The 20,071-nt window shown below is 46.3% G+C and overlaps 1 protein-coding gene and 1 long non-coding RNA gene across 2 annotated transcripts in view; one reads left to right on the top strand and one right to left on the bottom strand.

Annotated features, from left to right (window-relative positions):
• Positions 1 to 20,071, bottom strand: part of LOC122940407 (zinc finger protein 850-like) — a 335,684-nt gene that overhangs the window by 83,000 nt on the left and 232,613 nt on the right. The gene's annotated exons all lie outside the window — the stretch shown is intronic.
• On the top strand, positions 113 to 596 carry LOC122940460. The gene is made up of 3 exons (XR_006390283.1): positions 113 to 168; positions 298 to 477; positions 560 to 596. It is a non-coding gene; the product is annotated as an uncharacterized LOC122940460 (long non-coding RNA).

Genomic DNA, 20,071 nt, shown 5'->3' with positions numbered 1-20,071 from the left:
TTGTCTCATCTTCTTTCCATTCAGGTTTCTACAATATAGGATCCGCTCAGTGGATATTTTCTATATAAGATCCTTCTCCTGATTGACCCAACAAAGATGGACAGGGACAAGATGGCGGAGAGTATAATACATCTCACCCTAGAGATCCTCTTCCGGCTTACTGGAGAGGTGAGAGATTCTGATGATGTCACATTACATCATCTTATCTATGTTACTAACAGATGGAGATGACTGGAGAGGTGAGGGACTCTGGAGATGTATGGAGTGATAGTTATTACTGTGTCTCTCCATAACCAGGACTACACAGTAGTGAAGAAGACCTCTAGTGAGCGCTGTCAGGCCCTTGTGTCTGAAGATTGGGGAAGAACCCTGAGACCAATCATGGGGCCTCCACCTCACCCCCTGATATATGAGGAAATCAATAGAGAGAAGATCCTAGAACTCACCAACAAGATGATTGAGCTGCTGACTGGAGAGGTGACACTGCTGGGAATGCTGGGACATTATACAGGAACGCTATGAAGGGATCTGGGTGATGACTGTATCATTGTGTTATCAGGTTCCTATAAGGTGTCAGGATGTCACCATCTATTTCTCCATGGAGGAGTGGGAGTATTTAGAAGGACACAAAAATCAGTACAAGGACGTCATGATGGAGGATCACCGGCCCCTCACATCACCAGGTAAGACATGACTAAATACACACGTCCTCTCATTATCTGTATGTTAGGGATGAGTTCAGTCACTGGATGTGTTTCCTACTGTTGGAAATTGGCCACAACAACACAAAACTTCTTGAAGCAACTTCTTCAGAAGATTCTTTCGTTTAAGCCTCATTCACACGTCAGTGTTTTGTCAGTGATTTCCATCAGTGATTGTGAGCCAAAACCAGGATTTGAGCCTCCACAGACATAAGGTATAGGGGAAAATCTGTACCTGTTCTGTGTTTAGAGTCTCACCTGGTTTTGGCTTAAAATCTCTGATGGAAATCTGAAGAGCAGCAAGACCTCATTGAAGTCAATGTAAAATGTAGGCAGATTATGGCACAAGAGGTAAATGGAAGTGAATTACAGCTGTGGTAAAAGGCAGCGCTCTGTTCTAAGTCCTGGACACCGTCCTTTATACCGCAGAGAACAAAGGGATAATTCATATTTTATTCCAGTTTTCCACAGTGTGTCGCTGTACGTAGACTTCAGTGTTTTACACACAGATTCCATCATTATCATACGTAACCATAGATCTACACAAGTTACACCGACAACAACTGCTAATTGGATAAAAGTTCCTCATCACAATCTCTTGTTACATAAATAATTTGTTCCTGGGGCCTTCCATTAATCCTCTCTAATTCAAGTACCAATCACCATTGTTCTTTCCCAATAGCCCCATGGTCCATAAAGCCAAGATCGGCTCTTTTATTTATCACCGGTCCAACACCGAGGATCGATCCTGATCATAAACCTGCAAATGGTTAGTTTTAATAAAAAAAATACATTTATCTTGGCCAAGGCTTCCACTTCTAGTGCAAATAGTATCTACTTTCTAAAGGTCACCATTCCATCATAACATTTCTAATCGATTACTTAACCTGTTCCGATCATAGGGCGTACCGGTACATCCTATGTATTTCCGATCAATCAGCAGGCACCCAGGGTCAATTCCCTGGGTGCCTGCGATCGTTGCAAACCGCAGGTCAATTCAGACCTGCGGTTTGCATCGCTTTCGGGAGGTTTCCGTGGGGATCAGAAACTTCAAAATGACTTTATTTTATGTTTAACCCCCCCCCCCCCCGTGGGAGGGCTGCGATCATCAGGGTGATGCTGGGGGGGGGGGGGGGGGTTGGGGGGGGGGGGCAGGCACTCAATCATCCGGCCGCCCCCTTTTCTCAGGATGGCCGAGCGGTTTGTAGAGTGTCAGCACATTGCTGACACTCTGCTTGAAACACTGGCATCTGTGCTGGCACAGATGTCGGGCGTTTAACCAGTTCCATGCCGTGGTCCGTAGGGACCGCTGTATGGAAGAGGTTAACACGGAGGGAGCTTCCTCCCTCTCCCATTGGGGGCTGCTGTGCCTTTTCAGCCCCCGATGGGAGAGGGAGGGGTACTCCCTCCCCCCCATCACCCACTGCTGTGCTGGGGCAGCGAGTGATGGGTACCATGGCAACCGGACGCCTTCACAGGCTTCCGGCTGTCCATGGTGCTGATTAGACTTCTGCTAAAGGCAGAAGTCTGGGTCAAAAAAAAAAATAAAAATGTTAAAAATAGGTAAAAATAAAAAAACATTTATCACTGATTAAAAATGAAAAAAATTAAATTTCCTACACGTTTGATATCACCACGTCCGTAACGACCTGATCTATAAAATGGTCATGTTACTTTCCCCGCACAGTGAACGCAATAAAAAAATGTGATAAAAACTATGATGAAATTTAAATTTTGCCCATCTTACTTCCCACAAAAGGTAATAAAAGTGATAAAAAAAAAGCCGTATGTACGCCAAAATAGTACCAATCAAACCGTCACCTCATCCCGCAAAAATGATATTATTGTGTAAAACTTACATAAATAAAAAAAGTATACATATTATGTATCGCCGCGTCTGTAAAAACTTGCTCTATAAAAATATCACATGACCTAATTTAATTATTTTTTTTAAACTTAAAAAAAGCCATTTTTTGTCAGCTTACATCACAAAATGTGTAATGGCAAGCGATCAAAAAGTCACACGCACCCCAAAATAGTGCCAATCAAACCGCCATCTCATCACACAAAAAACGAGACCCTACCTAATAATATAATAACCCAAAAACTGAAAAAACTATGGCTCTCAGACTATGGAGACACTAAACATTTTTTGTTTAATGAGTGAAACTTGCATAAATAAAAAAATTGTATACATATTAGGTATCGCTGCGTCCGTGGCAACCTGCTCTATAAAAATACCACATGATCTAACCTGTCAGATGAATGTTGTAAATAACAACAACAAAAACTGTGCCAAAACAGCTATTTCTTGTTACCTTGCCTCACAAAAAGTGTAATATAGAGCAACCAAAAATCATATGTACCCTAAACTAGTACCAACAAAACTGCCAAATGGGGTCACTTTTTTGGAGTTTCTACTCTAGGGGTGCATCAGGGGGGCTTCAAATGGGACATGGTCTCAAAAAACCAGTCCAGCAAAATCTGCCTTCCAAAAAACGTATGGCATTCCTTTCCTTCTGTGCCTTGTTGTGTGCCCATACAGCGGTTTACGACCACATATGGGGTGTTTCTGTAAACTACAGAATCAGAGCCATAAATATTGAGTTTTGTTTGGCTTTATAACTGGAAAAAAAATATTAAAATGGAAAATCTGCCAAAAAAATGTGAAATTGTATCTCTATTTTCCATTAATTCTTGTGGAACACCTAAAGGGTTAACAAAGTTTGTAAAAACAGTTTTGAATACCTTGAGGGGTGTAGTTTCTAGAATGGGGTCAGTTTTGGGTGGTTTCTATTATGTAAGCCTCACAAAGTGACTTCAGACCTGAAATGGTCCCTAAAAATTGGGTTTTTGAAAATTTCTGAAAAATTTCAAGATTTGCTTCTAAGCCTTGTAACGTCCCCAAAAACTAAAATGTCATTCCCAAAATGATCCAAACATGAAGTAGACATATGGGGAATGTAAAGTAATAACTATTTTTGGAGGTATTACTATGTATTATAGAAGTAGAAAAATTGAAACTTGGAAACTTGCAATTTTTTCCAATTTTTTTTTAAATGTGGTATTTTTTTTATAAATAAAAAATACTTTTTTTTATTTCTATTTTACCAGTGTCATGAAGTACAATATGGGACAAAAAAAAATATCTCAGAATGGCCTGGATAAGTAAAAGCATTTTAAAGTTATCACCACTTAAAGTGACACTGGTCAGATTTGCAAAAAATGGCCTGGTCCTTACCCTGGGTTCAGACCTGAGCGTTTTACAGCGCGTTCCTACGCGCTGTAAAACGCACAACAGGCAGGAACCAATGATTCCCTATGGGAATGGTTCTCACCTGGGCGTTTTACAGCGTGTACGATCGCGCTGTAAAACGCCCAACGCTCAAACAAGTGCTTGAGCTTTTTTTTGGGCGTTTGTCGCGCGTTCCAGCACATAGATATTCGGGAACGCGCGACAATGTGTGCACGCCTGTCTCTGTATGCGCGATTGTAAACGCCCGTACAATCGCGCATACAGAGCGCTCGTTTCAGAACGCTCAGGTCTGAACCCAGGGTTAAGGTGAAATAAGGAGTTAAAGGCCTCTATTTTCTCAGCAAAAGTAGTCAGTACTCAAAGTACTCAGTATTCACTTCAATATGGTGATTAACTCTTTAGCTAAGCTCCTTTTTGAGGTGTAAACACAAGGGGGTCCTTTACTATTCTGAAATAAGCCTAAATTAGATGTATTTCAGGCGCAGATGTCGGTGCAATGGGGGGCGGCAGGTCTACAATTGTCGGCGTGCAGTGGGCGGGGAAAGGAACGGGCCGGCAGGTGTAGAATAGTGTTTAAATGTAAGACAGCTTGGAAGCTGTCTTACATTTAGAACTGGTGCTGGAATCCTGGAAGTTATGGAGAGGCCTGCGCCTCTTCATAACTTCCGCTGAACCACCGCCAGCTTAGAGCTTTGTTAAGACCTGCACCTAAAACACCGGTCTTAATAAATGTTCCCCCAAGATGTATACCTAAGACAACATGGCTGACCATCCGCTCTAATCCTGATTCTGTAACACCTACAGTTAAGGAAGAGAGAACAACACCCGAGAGATGTCCTAGTCCTCTTCTTCCACAGGATAATTCAGAAGAACATGACCATAGCCCACATGATCATCGGGTAGATGGATATAAGGGCATCATGATGGAGGATCACCGGCCCCTCACATCACCAGGTAATAGACATGACTAAATACACATGTCCTCTCATTATCTGTATGTAAGGAATGAATTCAGTCACTGGATGTGTTTCCTACAGTTAAGGAAGAGGTAACAACACCGGAGAGATGTCCCAGTCCTCTTCTTCTACAGGATTTGTCGGAAGAACATCACAATGTCCCACAGGATGATCAGGTAGATAGAGATATGGTCTCATGAAATATTCCAATCTGTAGAAGACTGAAGATCTTGTCTTCAGTCTTGTTTTATCCACCAGTATTATATGATTTATCCTTGTATAATGAGAAAGATGGAGATAGCAGGATTACAGCTGACCATAGACGTTACATGTAGTCTGAATCTTCTCACTATTTTCTGCCTGTATAGACTTTTAAGGTGGCCTTCTTTGTCAACTGCTGCAGATCTTTTGTGGTTGCACAAGAGTGGCACAACAGTTTTCTGAGAAGTCTTAGGCTGGGGCAATGCAATACTACAAATGGTCAACCAAACTTGTGCCCGGATTGAACATGAACATCAGGAGATAAGAGCTTCATTATCTTCAAAGGTTTTGTAGTCTAGGCTGCAGTCTCCTGGTGTTTCCTTACTGTCAGAATGGCAGTACCAAGATCATACCACAGATTCTAAAGGATCATGTGCCCTGGTGCAAGAGTTTAGCTTGGCCCCCCTTTCTTCAGTGCTTTGTGGCCAGGGGCAGGGAAGCACATAGCCTTCGTGCTACCTGAGGCAAAAATTGAAACTACATCCCCTGCCCCATGCCAAATTCTTGACCTTACCCCTTCCCTGCAGCCAGAGATGTAACTCGACCTGCATGAACTTTTTCTAGTAAAGGGGTTCACCAAGCTTTCTCTCTCCCTGCCACTGTCCCTGCCTCTTTCTTCACCGATGTCCCTGCCTTTGTCCCTTTCTCAACCTCAGATCTGCCCCCCACCTACTATCAGCCTCAAATCACCCTCCTATCAGACCCTCCCAGCCTACATCAGCCTCAGATCTGACCCTCATCAGACCCGCCCCAGCCTTAGATCAGACCCCCAGCCTTAGATCAGACCCCCAGCCTTAGATCAGACCCCCAGCCTCAGATCAGACTTCCCAGCCTCAGATCAGACTTCCCAGCCTCAGATCAGACTTCCCAGCCTCAGATCAGACTTCCCAGCCTCAGATCAGACCTCCCAGCCTCAGATCAGACCTCCCAGCCTCAGATCAGACCTCCCAGCCTCAGATCAGACCTCCCAGCCTCAGATCAGACCTCCCAGCCTCAGATCAGACCTCCCAGCCTCAGATCAGACCTCCCAGCCCCAGATCAGACCTCCCAGCCCCAGATCAGACCTCCCAGCCTCAGATCAGACCTCCCAGCCTCAGATCAGACCTCCCATCCTCAGATCAGACCCTCCCCAGCCTTAGATCAGGCCTCCAGCTTCATATCAGACCCCCAATAGGCCCGCAGCCTCAGATCAGACCCACAGCCTCAGATCAGACATTTAATATAAATAAAAAAATAAACTTGCCTCTCCAGCTCCGGGCGGTGCTGCCACTTCACTTACTCTCCCTGGTCTTCTTCCCGCCACGCTGTACTGTGACCTGGTAATATTGCGCATCTACATGCACTACATTCTGACACTGTACGTGTTAGGACACAGTGTGGGGCCAGAAGAAGACCAGGGAAGGTGAGTACAGTTAGCAATGCGCTGTTCTCACCTTACTGTGCGTGCGCATGCTAATGACCGCTTCCATAATGGAAGCGTTCATTAGTATTTTTACAACATGTTCTGGCAGGGGGCTACATGAAATGGTCCCTCGGGCCGTATGTTGCCCGCTGGACCATAGAGACTCACCCCTGCCTTACAGCTACTCCCCTGATAATATTGGAAGTTGATTATTGTAAATGCTACAGTATATAGGATTATTTTCAGCAGCACATATAATTCTAACTCGCCAACAATTTTCTAGCTGCTCAGATGCATCCATACATTTTGATCCCTTGATTATGGACACCTGGTCATGTGATCTCTAGTCTGACCTCCAGTCTGAGGCTTGCTGTCTCTCCTGTGTGGCTGACATCCTGTGACCTACAAGATTACAGCATCATTTATCAGATCCCTCTGGAGAGCTCCCTCCCCACCAGCTGCTCCTCCTTGTCTTCTGTATGTCCCTAAACATATCATGCTGCTGAAGATCTCATCTCTACATTATCCATTACACTAGAGTCTAATCCTTTGCTCTTCTAGTGTAATGGATAATGTAGAGATGAGATCTTCAGCAGCATGATATGTTTAGGGACATAGAGAAGACAAGGAGGAGTAGCTGGTGGGAAGGGATCTTTGTTTTTGTATGGCAGACCAATTTTTGCAAAATTCTTATTGAATCCGATTAGTTTAGAATCAATTTGCTCATCTTTACTCTAAAGGTATTATTTCAGGGACTCATTGTCTGAACTTTAGACAATAAGTCCCTGAAATGAATACATAATTGGTCTGCCATACAAAAACATTGTTTCAGATGAATCACTTGAAAACCGTGCCCAGTGCGTTTAATGTTAGTATTAGCAGGGAAAACCATGAAGAAGGTAGAGGACTGTGGATAACATGACACTGGGAGGACGTGGGGAGGGGGCAGAGTCTGACAAAGAACGATTATAGACACAAGTCGCTAACGTAGAGTGATAGGAACACTAAAGAGAGGGAATTCCACTAGGGAAAGTATTAAGGGAGTGAGGGGATGCTCAAACTGGGCTTCAAGTGGTTGTCCCACCTCACTTGTTCAGCTTGTCTGGCAGCCTGCTCTGCTCTTCATTTTCTGATTTCCTGCCCCCACCATGGCTTTAAGTGACACCACATCTGCTCTTCAGCCATGTATGCTCACTTCCGATGTTTGTCTGATTAGGGAGGCGGGCTATCATTCAGACAGTCTGAGCCCACCCAGCCTTAGAGTCGGTAAACCAGGTTTATTTGGTCTCCTTGCTAAGAAGGTGTGGTGGCTCAGTTGGTAAAGTGCATGGGTTTATCTATTCGATTCTACAGTGCAGCCAGGCGTTATTTTTTTGTTTGTTTGTTTTTTCTAATTTCAGCACATTTGGAATTTTTTTTTCCAGCTCCCCACTACATTTTGTGCAATTTTAAATGGTGGAATTGAAAAGTGCAACTTTTCCTACAAAAAAACAAGCCCTCTTAAGGCTATATGAACGGAAAAATAAAAAAGTTATGGCCCCAGGAAGGCAGGGAGTGAGAAATGAAAGCAGAAAAACTGAAACACGTTAAACACGTTGCATTATAGCACACATATGTTACAGCAACACCACCAATTTTATATCCATATTATTAAACACATAGTTCAAAGACATTTTACAACGAACGCTGCATTGTTCTATTGTGTAAGTGGACATATTAGCACATCAGACTGTATGTTTCAAAGACATTTTAGTACACCGGTACACCGTTTTCATTGTTTTACAACTGATATTAAACGCATAGTTCTAAGACATTTCACTGCATTATTCTCAAAGTAAATTGTCAATACCAGGGTGGGGTGTGTTTGTAGAAGTGGAAAGACATTTAATTGTGCCACGGTCTTTAAATTACAAAAAACATACTTGCCACTTTGCTTGTAATGTTAAATAATCTGTCTGTACCAAACCCCTGACTTTTCATTTTATAGGCCTCATAATAAAATGTCAGAGAAATTGAAGAGTGCAAAATGAAAAAGACCCATGCCTCATCCTCCCAGAGTCAAAATGTATGTAGTACGAGCAGTATCAGTACCTGCCACGAGTAGTAGTAGTTGGCTACAGTTCTCCCTGGCTCCTAATATTATTGAGGACACGGAGGATGGAATTGTGGACTGGGTGGCTCAATGTTTAGACTACCATGAGGAGGATATTCAGGGGAGGAGGGGCACCCCATGCATAGCTGTGTTTGTGGTGGTAGAAGAGAAGTGGCACCTGTAGCTGCACTGGTGGTGGTATGGGCAGTGGAACTCAAGGCAAGTATAAAGCAAGTAATTTGGAGTGGGCACATGATGACATATCACAGTTTTCATGGCGGGAGGTTGAGGACTATTACAATGATTGTGTGTTGGACAGGATCTGGGAGCTAGATCAGGGTGCTGAGAAGAAGGTAACATCAGATGAAGAGGATGGTGGCAGCAATACAGAGTGAAGGCAACATACAGTTAGAACCTCCCAAATCCTCCTGCCAAGTCCAGATCTGCTTCTAGTATTGTCATCTTTGGAACTGGTTATGCTACTGTACTGTGGTTGCAGGCTGAAAACGTGCCAGACCTAAAACAAGCTCAAGCTGCAGCTAGCTCTGTGTGGAGTGTGCAAGTATCTGCTTTCTCCACGGTGCTGGGAAAACAAAAGCAATGCCCTGTGCAAGATCTGCCAGATTAAAATAAGCCATGGGAGTGACAGAGGTGTCTGCCAGCTACCACAACAAGAGATTCCTCCTTCTCCCGGTCTCCTTTGTGGCAGCCAGGCGGCATCCACGTGCAGTACTGTGTCCAAGTCACCATCAGTTACTGCTTCTCCTGCTCAGACTATGCCTCCTCCTATTCTGTCCGACCATCAGCCATCGATAATGGAATATGTGGCCTACACAAGTTGCTGGTGGTGCAGTCTCTGTGGTGCCACTTTGTACATTCTGTTGCCTTTAGGGGTCTAATGGCATGTGCTCAGTGTCACGAACTATGGATCCGATCGCTCTGGATCCCACAGCTGTGACGTAGTGGTCTGTGATGGAGTCTGCGCACACACAGAGACCTCACGTGACCGGGGTATTACCATCCGGCTAACACCCCCCACTACACTTCAGTAACTGCCACCACGTGGGTTCCCGGTCCACGAGCCGACTATCCGGGTCATTCACTATCACACAGATCAGTGGATGAACCGGATATCACTTACTGACCAACCGCAGTCAATCACCCCCAGCTACAATTCCTAAATGCAATTTAACTAACTACCTGGTAACGTCTCTTCAAAGGCAAGGTACGTTGTTCAGCAGCTTAGAATATGGAAGACTTGGCTATTTAGATTTTATAATCTTTAATAAGAGGTAAAAAGAAGTGCATACAAGTCTAATGAAAATTACTATAAATCTACAGAATAATAATAACAATATAAATAATCACGACAGTTCAAATGAAAGGGAAAAAAGATGAAAGAATACTTAGTTTCTCTGGAGGGTTTCAGATGGTCGTTCATATGTCCTTTTTGAATCCTTGCAAACCCCATTCAGTATGTATCACCCTGGGTACACACCAGAGCGTTTCGCAAACGCGCGTATTTATGCGCGTTTTTGTAATAGTAAACTCGCGTTTGACGCGCGTTTGGGTGATTGACAGCAGTGTTGTCCAAAGAGTCTATGGCCCAAACGCGCGTCAAACGCGCCAAAAAAGCTCCTGAACTTGCTTATGCGTTGGGCGTTTTACAGCGCAATCGTACGCGCTGTAAAACGCCCAGGTGAGAACCATTCCCATAGGGAATCATTGGTTTCTCTGTGTTGAGCGTTTTACAGCGCGTAGGAACGCGCTGTAAAACGCTCAGGTGTGAACTTAGGGTCAGGGGAGACCCTCAAAGTTCTTCTGATACAGGGATATGCCGTCAATGTCCAATTAAGTGTCTGGTGATGTTCCATGGGTCTCTCTCCTCTGTCCTTGTGCACTGATTTTTATGAACTCTCCCATGGGCAGGAGACTTACTCCTGTCAGCCAATGGCTGCAGAGTGACTGTGAAGCCTAGGGATTGACCTCCAAGTGTGTTATGACCCCATCAAAGTTCAGTTCCTACAATGAGGATTATACTTAAGCCCGTATCTCCCTGATACATCGGCATATTTTTTATACAGAATACATATTTGCGATCCTTATTTATTTACATACAGAATGAGACCACACACGGTAATGCTGGGACCTGTAGTTCTTCTACCAACCATAGGTCAGCTACAGAATCACATCCTCTGGTCATATTTGATACCCAATTAACCACAATACTCTGTAGAGCCTGGATCTGGTGTCAGAAAGGGCATAAGTTGATTCATAAATGAAATATGAAAGTGGACTGGTTTTATGCCCAGAGCTAATTAAGGGCTATTAGCTCTCCTCAAACCAGACCTGGAAATGAATGACGTCACGCTCCAGCCAGGCTTGACAGCGAGCTGATCTTTATCTTATAGGACAGGATGAGCTGGGCCTGGTATAGCCTTTATGACCTTTTATAGCCGGCCTCACAGAGTAGTGGTAATAAGTGTCCATCTATATCATAGGTGACCCAGGCTTCAGGAAGATGAGAGTTCACAGTTTTTTTACATATGCCAGAAGCATACAAGATGGCTACCCAGAGGAATTATGTATGTATGCCGGCACACCTCCCGCTTTTAAAAGGTCGCCTGGGGAAATGGCCACAAGCCTATTCCACAGCAACCCAGCCGTCTCCGGCCGATTCTCCCTGCCGTGACAACCCGTCGGCATTTCCATGTGAACTACCTTTTCTGTGCTGCACGGTGAAGTTGTACTGCTGCAAAATCAGGCTCCATCTCAGCAGTTTCGCATTGTCTCCTGCGAGACGTGCCAACCAGCTGAGGGGATTATGATCGGTGATCACTGTGAAATTGCGTCCATACAGGTAGTGTTGTAGCTTTTGCAGGGACCACACAATATCTAAACACTCCTTCTCTATTGTGGAGTAGCTGGTCTCCCTGGCCAGTAACTTACGGCTCAGGTATAGTACAGGATGCTCCACCCCGGCCTGGTTCACCTGACTCAGGACTGCACCCAGACCAAAGGTGGAAGCATCCGTGTGGACCACAAACTTCAGAGTGAAATCTCGGGCCTGAAGCACAGGAGCACTGGCTAGTGCATCCTTTAGGGCCTGGAAGCCTTGCTCGCATTCCGGCGTCCATGACACCATCCTGGGCAGCTTCTTCTTGGTCAAGTCTGTCAGAGGCTTGGCCAGGGCGCTATAGTTCGGGATGAACTTTCTATAGTACCCGGCCGTTCCCAAGAAAGACATGACCTGTTTCTTGGTGAGAGGTGTTGGCCATCTCGTAATGGCTTCCACCTTCTCTATTTCAGGCCTCAGCAAGTTTGTCAAGTACTTGCGACAGGTGCACCAGGAGCTCCTTCCACGTGGGGTTATACACGGCAATGTCGTCTAAATAGGCGACAGCACATTCTTCTAGTCCTTCCAGCAAGTCATTCACAAGCCTTTGAAAGGTGGCTGGTGCATTCTTCATCCCAAACGGCATTACAGTAAATTTGTATAAGCCGAAAGGGGTGATGAAGGCCGACTTCTCATGAGCCTCCGAGGTCAGGGGAATCTGCCAATACCCCCTGCTCAGGTCCATGATTGTCAGGTAGCTGGCTCCTGCCAACTTATCTAACAGTTCATCAATCCTGGGCATGGGGTAAGCATCCGAGGTTGTGATGGCATTCAGTTTCCGATAATCCACACAGAACCTGGTGGTCTGATCTTTCTTCAGGACCAGAACCACCGGTGAGGCCCAAGCACTGTGGGATTTCTGAATGACCCCGAGCTGCTTCATCTCCTCGACCTTCCTCCTGAGGTCTGCCTGAACCTCCATTGAGACACGGTAGGCAGACTGCTTTGTGGGAGCATGTGTACCTGTGTCCACATGATGGACTGCAAGGTGTATTCTCCCAGGTTTCCCTGTAAAATTGTCATGGTGAGCCGTCAACACTTCTAAGAGCTGAGATCTCTGCTGGGACGAGAGTTGAGGGTTGAGGGTTAAGTCCACCTCCAACTCTCTAGTGTCAGCTAGCAGATCTAGTAGGGGGTCGGCCTCCTCCCTTTCGGGCAGGCTGCAAACCGGCATAACACGTCTTCTGTCTTCTACCTCCCTCTCCAAGGCCCACCACATAATTAACCTTACTCAGACGTTTGACAATGAGGTACGGCCCTTCCCATGCAGCTTGCAGTTTGTTTTGCCGCATCGGCAGCAGGACATAGACCTTCCGCCCCTCCTGGTAGATTCTCTCTCGGGCAGTGCGGTTATACCACTGCTTCTGTTTGCTTTGGGCCTGCACCATATTCTCCTGTACCAGACCTACAAGCGACTCCATTTTGTCTCGGAACCTGAGGACATAGTCTACTACAGAGACTTCCGTTCTGGCAACCTTGCCTTCCCAAGACTCTCTGATTAGGTCTAGGGGACCTCTTACTGGTCGACCATACAGGAGTTTGAAGGGCGAAAACCCGGTTGACTCCTGGGGAACCTCTCTGTAGGCAAATAGCAGGTGAGGTAGATATCGTTCCCAGTCCTTCCCTTGCGCCTCCACGAACTTCTTCAGCATCTGCTTCAACGTCCCGTTGAAGCACTCACAGAGGCCATTTGTTTGTGGGTGGTAAAGGCTGGCTATGATATGGTTCACTGGTATTTTCCTACAGAGCCCCTGCATTAGTTCAGACATGAACTGAGGTCCTTGGTCGCTGAGAAGCTCAGCTGGGAACCCCACTCTCGTAAAGATCCCCAGCAGGGCGTCCGCAACCTTGTTCGCCCTAATGGAGGATAATGCCACTCCTTCCGGGTAGCGCGTCGCGTAATCCACCAGGGTTAATATGAACCGTTCACCCGAACTGCTGGGGATGGCCAGTGGACCAATGATGTCCACGGCCACCCTCCTGAAGGGTTCATCAATTATCGGTAAGGGATTCAATGGAGCTCGGTGACAGTCTCCTGCTTTGCCAACTCGCTGACAGGTGTCGCATGACCTGCAGTAATTGCCAACATCTGCCCCGATGCCAGACCAGAAAAAATTCAGCATCACCCGGGACTTTGTTTTGGTTATTCCCAGGTGACCAGCTAAGGGGATCTCATGAGCCACTTGCAGTAATTGTTCCCTGAACTGCACAGGTACAATGAGCTGCCTCTTGAGTGGCCCCACCATACTATCACTGTGGGAGATGTCCTCCTTATACAGTTTCCCATTGTCCCAACACACTCAGTATTTGTCTCCCTCAGTGGGAGGGCTGGCAGCTAACCCTCTTAGCTGCTCCAAGGTAGGGTCATCTCGCAGGGCCTGCTCAAAGGCGGCACTAAGTCCCAGCCAGCTGTCCTGTGGCGAACAGGGACAGTGGCTGAGGCTCTGACGCGGTTAAGTCCACTGGGTCCGAACCGGTGGAAGGGGACACTTCCACTTGCTCTTCCCCAATGGAGCGTTCCGCTGCGGCTTTTGCAGCCCTGCGAGTGACGGGCAACACAGGCACAATAATGTCATCACATTTAACATTTGCACAACTTGAATCAGTTGAACACATGTCCGCTACCTGTGTACATACACCCGCTATCCCCTCTACATCTCCTGTCGTAGGAGAACTGCTCCCACACACCCCACCTCCCGCGGTCCATCCCCAAGGTTATCTGATGTTACGCAAACATCCTTGCACAGTACCTCGGTATGTCCAGGGACCTCCATAGGGACGGGTGAGTCCTGTGTGCTTCCAGGGGGCACGTAGCACGAGACCAATCGTCCTAGGTCAGTGCCTAATAAAACATTTGTGGGGATCTCCGCAGTGACTCCCACCTCCCTTACTCCACTCCCAGCCCCCCAATCAAGGAAAACACGAGCTAGGGGAACATTAGGGCTCACCCCCCAACTCCCGTGATGGTGAGGCTTTTGCCGGGAATAAGGTCTGCGTCATCCACTAGTTCAGGCCGAACTAGTGTGACTTTGGCTCCTGTATCGCGGAAGCCTGTGGTGCACCGGTTGCCCACATTAACCGACTGTAGGTTGTCTGCAGTGTGTCTTTCAGCTCCATTCACCAACAGCACAGATGATGGGTTGCGGGCAAGCTTGCCAGGGGGTGCTGTCTTCTTCTCCGGGCACGAGTGGCTGAGGTATCCTGGCTTGCCGCACACATAGCACTTGCGCACATCTGTCGGTGCTGGCTTGACTCCTTCGGGTCTTTGTGCAGGCCTGTGAGAGGGTCGCTGGACAGGAACCGACAAAGCTGGCCGGGAGGAAGAAGCAGATGAAGAGGTTCCTCCCAGGCGGGACAGAGTGTCTTTGAATGCCCGAGTGCTGGGCATGGCGACATATTCATCGGCTAGCTCGGCCGCCTCTCGCGCACTCTTCGGCTTGTGCTCACATACAGGTCCTTCTAAAAAAATTAGCATATTGTGATAAAGTTCATTATTTTCTGTAATGTACTGATAAACATTAGACTTTCATATATTTTAGATTCATTACACACCAACTGAAGTAGTTCAAGCCTTTTATTGTTTTAATATTGATGATTTTGGCATACAGCTCATGAAAACCCAAATTTCCTATCTAAAAAAATTAGCATATTTCATACGACCAATAAAAGAAAAGTGTTTTTAATACAAAAAAAGTCAACCTTCAAATAATTATGTTCAGTTATGCACTCAATACTTGGTCGGGAATCCTTTTGCAGAAATGACTGCTTCAATGCGGCGTGGCATGGAGGCAATCAGCCTGTGGCACTGCTGAGGTGTTATGGAGGCCCAGGATGCTTCGATAGCGGCCTTAAGCTCATCCAGAGTGTTGGGTCTTGCGTCTCTCAACTTTCTCTTCCCAATATCCCACAGATTCTCTATGGGGTTCAGGTCAGGAGAGTTGGCAGGCCAATTCAGCACAGTAATACCATGGTCAGTTAACCATTTACCAGTGGTTTTGGCACTATGAGCAGGTGCCAGGTCGTGCTGAAAAATGAAATCTTCATCTCCATAAAGCTTTTCAGCAGATGGAAGCATGAAGTGCTCCAAAATCTCCTGATAGCTAGCTGCATTGACCCTGCCCTTGATAAAACACAGTGGACCAACACCAGCAGCTGACATGGCACCCCAGACCATCACTGACTGTGGGTACTTGACACTGGACTTCAGGCATTTTGGCATTTCCCTCTCCCCAGTCTTCCTCAAGACTCTGGCACCTTGATTTCCGAATGACATGCAAAATTTGCTTTCATCCGAAAAAAGTACTTTGGACCACTGAGCAACAGTCCAGTGCTGCTTCTCTGTAGCCCAGGTCAGACGCTTCTGCCGCTGTTTCTGGTTCAAAAGTGGCTTGACCTGGGGAATGCGGCACCTGTAGCCCATTTCCTGCACACGCCTGTACACGGTGGCTTCCGCAGGTCCCCCAAGGTCTGGAATCGGTCCTTCTCCACAATGTTCCTCAGGGTCCGGTCACCTCTTCTCGTTGTGCAGCGTTTTCTGCCACACTTTTTCCTTTCCACAGACTTCCCACTGAGGTGCCTTGATACAGCACTCTGGGAACAGCCTATTCGTTCAGAAATTTCTTTCTGTATCTTACCCTCTTGCTTGAGGGTGTCAATGATGGCCTTCTGGACAGCAGTCAGGTCGGCAGTCTTACCCATGATTGCGGTTTTGAGTAATGAACCAGGCTGGGAGTTTTTAAAAGCCTCAGGAATCTTTTGCAGGTGTTTAGAGTTAATTAGTTGATTCAGATGATTAGGTTAATAGCTCATTTAGAGAACCTTTTCATGATATGCTAATTTTGTGAGATAGGAATTTTGGGTTTTCATGAGCTGTATGCCAAAATCATCAATATTAAAACAATAAAAGGCTTGAACTACTTCAGTTGGTGTGTAATGAATCTAAAATATATGAAAGTCTAATGTTTATCAGTACATTACAGAAAATAATGAACTTTATCACAATATGCTAATTTTTTTAGAAGGACCTGTACATATTTTTGCACATCCGTGGGGCAATTGGAGATAAACTGCTCTCGGACCATCAGATCCACCAGGGACTGCTTGGTGTCCTCTGTGAGGGGATCAGACCACTGTTGGAAGGTGGTCTGCAACTTGCCCAGATGGTCCATAAAAGTATCTCCGGGCCCTCCCCGCAGGGACCGGAACCGTAAACGGTAAGTCTCTGGAGTCAGCTGGTACTTGACCAGAATAGCCATTTTGATGACCGCATAACTGGTACGCTCTGCTAATGGTAGTCCGACCAGGGCCTCCATAGCTTTGCCCTTCAGTGCGGACATTAGATGTCCCGCCCACTGCGGCTCTGGTACCTGGTACTACTGGCATGAGGTTTCAAAAGCATGCAGGAAAAGATCAATGTCACAATTCTCAGACTCCATCACAGGCAGTTTTGGCTTGACCATCAGGGATGGGCCTGTGGATGAAGCATGCCGGTCGGACCCCTGAAGCTGTACTCGGGCCATGTCCAGTTCATGCCTGCGGACAGCTTCCCGTTCTCGTTCTGCAGCCTCGCGCTCAGCCTGGCACTCTGCCTGACGTGCCTCCAGCAGCCGAAAATATAAGTCCGGGTTACTGAGCATTAGTTGGTCCAGACCATTTTGGGATGGCATAGAGACAGAGTTATGTCCAGCTAGAGGACTGCAAGCCCCAGCAGGCTGTCCTCCTCCCAGTTCATCATCCTCATTCTGGAAGGGGTTACTTGGCTCAGGGGCCCCTGAGTGTCCTCCATTCTCTAAATCCTGCAGGGATGACTCTTGACTCCTCCATGCACATAACTCCTGGATAAGGACAGTCTTATTTTTCCCATATACTTGGATGCCTTTGTGCTCACACAGAGCTGTGATATCAGACACGCTCATGACGTCATAATTCACGGATTCGGACATTATTGCCAAATAAAAGATAGGACAGAAAACAAGAGAGAGGGGAGGGTACTGTCGTGAATTATTATTCTATCAAAACTAATGCACTGTGCTTCGTATGCCAGAATTTTTCAATCCTTTAGTACAGAGTTATGGACATAACTTCATGCACTAATATTCTAAGCATACAGAATCCCGTAAGCTGCCACCAGAAAATGTCACGAACTATGGATCCGATCGCTCCGGATCCCACAGCTGTGACGTAGTGGTCTGTGACGGAGTCTGCGCACACACAGAGACCTCATGTGACCGGGGTATTACCATCCGGCTAACACCCCCCACTACACTTCGGTAACTGCCACCACGTGGGTTCCCGGTCCACGAGCCGACTATCCGGGTCATTCACTATCACACAGATCAGTGGATGAACCGGATATCACTTACTGACCAACCGCAGTCAATCACCCCCAGCTACAATTCCTAAATGCAATTTAACTAACTACCTGGTAACGTCTCTTCAAAGGCAAGGTACGTTGTTCAGCAGCTTAAAATATGGAAGACTTGGCCACTTAGATTTTATAGTCTTTAATAAGAGGTAAAAAGCAGTGCATACAAGTCTAATGAAAATGACTATAAATCTACAGAATAATAATAACAATATAAATAATCACGACAGTTCAAATGAAAGGGAAAAAGGATGAAAGAATACTTAGTTTTTATGGAGGGTTTCAGATGGTCGTTCATATGTCCTTTTTGAATCCTTGCAAACCCCTTTTCAGTATGTATCACGGGAGACCCTCAAAGTTCTTCTGATACAGGGATATGCCGTCAATGTCCAATTAAGTGTCTGGTGATGTTCCATGGGTCTCTCTCCTCTGTCCTTGTGCACTGATTTTTATGAACTCTCCCATGGGCAGGAGACTTACTCCTGTCAGCCAATGGCTGCAGAGTGACTGTGAAGCCTAGGGATTGGCCTCCAAGTGTGTTATGACCCCATCAAAGTTCAGTTCCTACAATGAGGATTATACTTAAAGGGGTTGTCCGGGACCAAATGTTTTTTTTAAAAACACGTTTACTCACAATGTACAGCTAAGTAAAGGCCTCCATACATTTTCAGCTACTTTTGCCACTTCTATGTGGCTCCAACGATCCCCCACTCATTGTTTATATATCTGTTTATCTTTACCTGACTTCCGGCTGCACTGCCCTGTGGGTCCTGGGGCAGCGCAGCATCAGGTAGTTACAGCTGTCTCTCTGCTCTGCTGTAACTCCGCCCCCTCATCAATATTCATCTCAATTCATTCTGCAGCTCACCGCACTGGAGGGGCGGAGCTGAGCTGGTTAAGGGGCAGGGCTTAGCGGGATGTCGGACAGCCGCTATAACTCCGCCCCCTCATCAATATTCGCCTCAATTCATTCTGAAGCTCACCACTGGAGGGGCGGGGCTGAGTGGGTTGTCAAGGGGCGGAGCTGAGCTGGTGGTTAAGGGGCGGGGCTTAGCGGGATGTCGGCCAGCCGCTGTAACTCCGCCCCTCATCCATATTCACCTCGATTCATTTGCTGCCAGTGACGTCACCGGGCTCCCTGAGCAGCGGAAGAGGAAGCTTTGCTTGCCTGCAAGGGACCCGGTACGTCACTGAGGAGAAGAAAACAGTAACTTCCGGCCAGGAATTTCAAAGATGAAAACGGGGCTGCAGAAATCTGTGCCAAAGGTACTACCTGCTTGTATGTAATGTGTATGCCACACTAGTACTATTAGAGTAATGTCCCCAATCCCGGACAACCCCTTTAAGCCCGTATCTCCCTGATACATCGGCATATTTTTTATACAGAATACATATTTGCGATCCTTATTTATTTACATACAGAATGAGACCACACACGGTAATGCTGGGACCTGTAGTTCTTCTACCACCCATAGGTCAGCTACAGAATCACATCCTCTGGTCATATTTGATACCCAATTAACCACAATACTCTGTAGAGCCTGGATCTGGTGTCAGAAAGGGCATAAGTTGATTCATAAATGAAATATGAAAGTGGACTGGTTTTATGCCCAGAGCTAATTAAGGACTATTTGCTCTCCTCAAACCAGACCTGGAAATTAATGACGTCACGCTCCAGCCAGGCTTGACAGCGAGCTGATCTTTATCTTATAGGACAGGATGAGCTGGGCCTGGTATAGCCTTTATGACCTTTTATAGCCGGCCTCACAGAGTAGTGGTAATAAAAGTGTCCATCTATATCATAGGTGACCCAGGCTTCAGGAAGATGAGAGTTCACAGTTTTTTTTACATATGCCAGAAGCATACAAGATGGCTACCCAGAGGAATTATGTATGTATGCCGGCAAACTCAGCCTCACTTGAAGTTATCTAGCTGGCATTTTTTTTTTTAAAGCCATCGCTGCTTTGTACTCTTAAGTGGCAGTGAATGTGGGCCACTCCTTGCAATTCTAACTGTGCAGCAAGGTGCACACAATGGACACCTGGAGCAACGGTTACGGACTGGAACAGTTCATGCCTTTTCACAGCCCATTAGATCAATGTTTCCACTTCACCACCATGACGGCCCAGAGAGATTGACCGCT

This window comes from Bufo gargarizans, chromosome 6 (assembly GCF_014858855.1).
Source record: "Bufo gargarizans isolate SCDJY-AF-19 chromosome 6, ASM1485885v1, whole genome shotgun sequence".
NCBI lineage: Eukaryota > Metazoa > Chordata > Amphibia > Anura > Bufonidae > Bufo > Bufo gargarizans.
The sequence above is the reverse complement of the archived record's forward strand: the minus strand, read 5'-3'. Positions and strand labels throughout refer to the sequence as shown.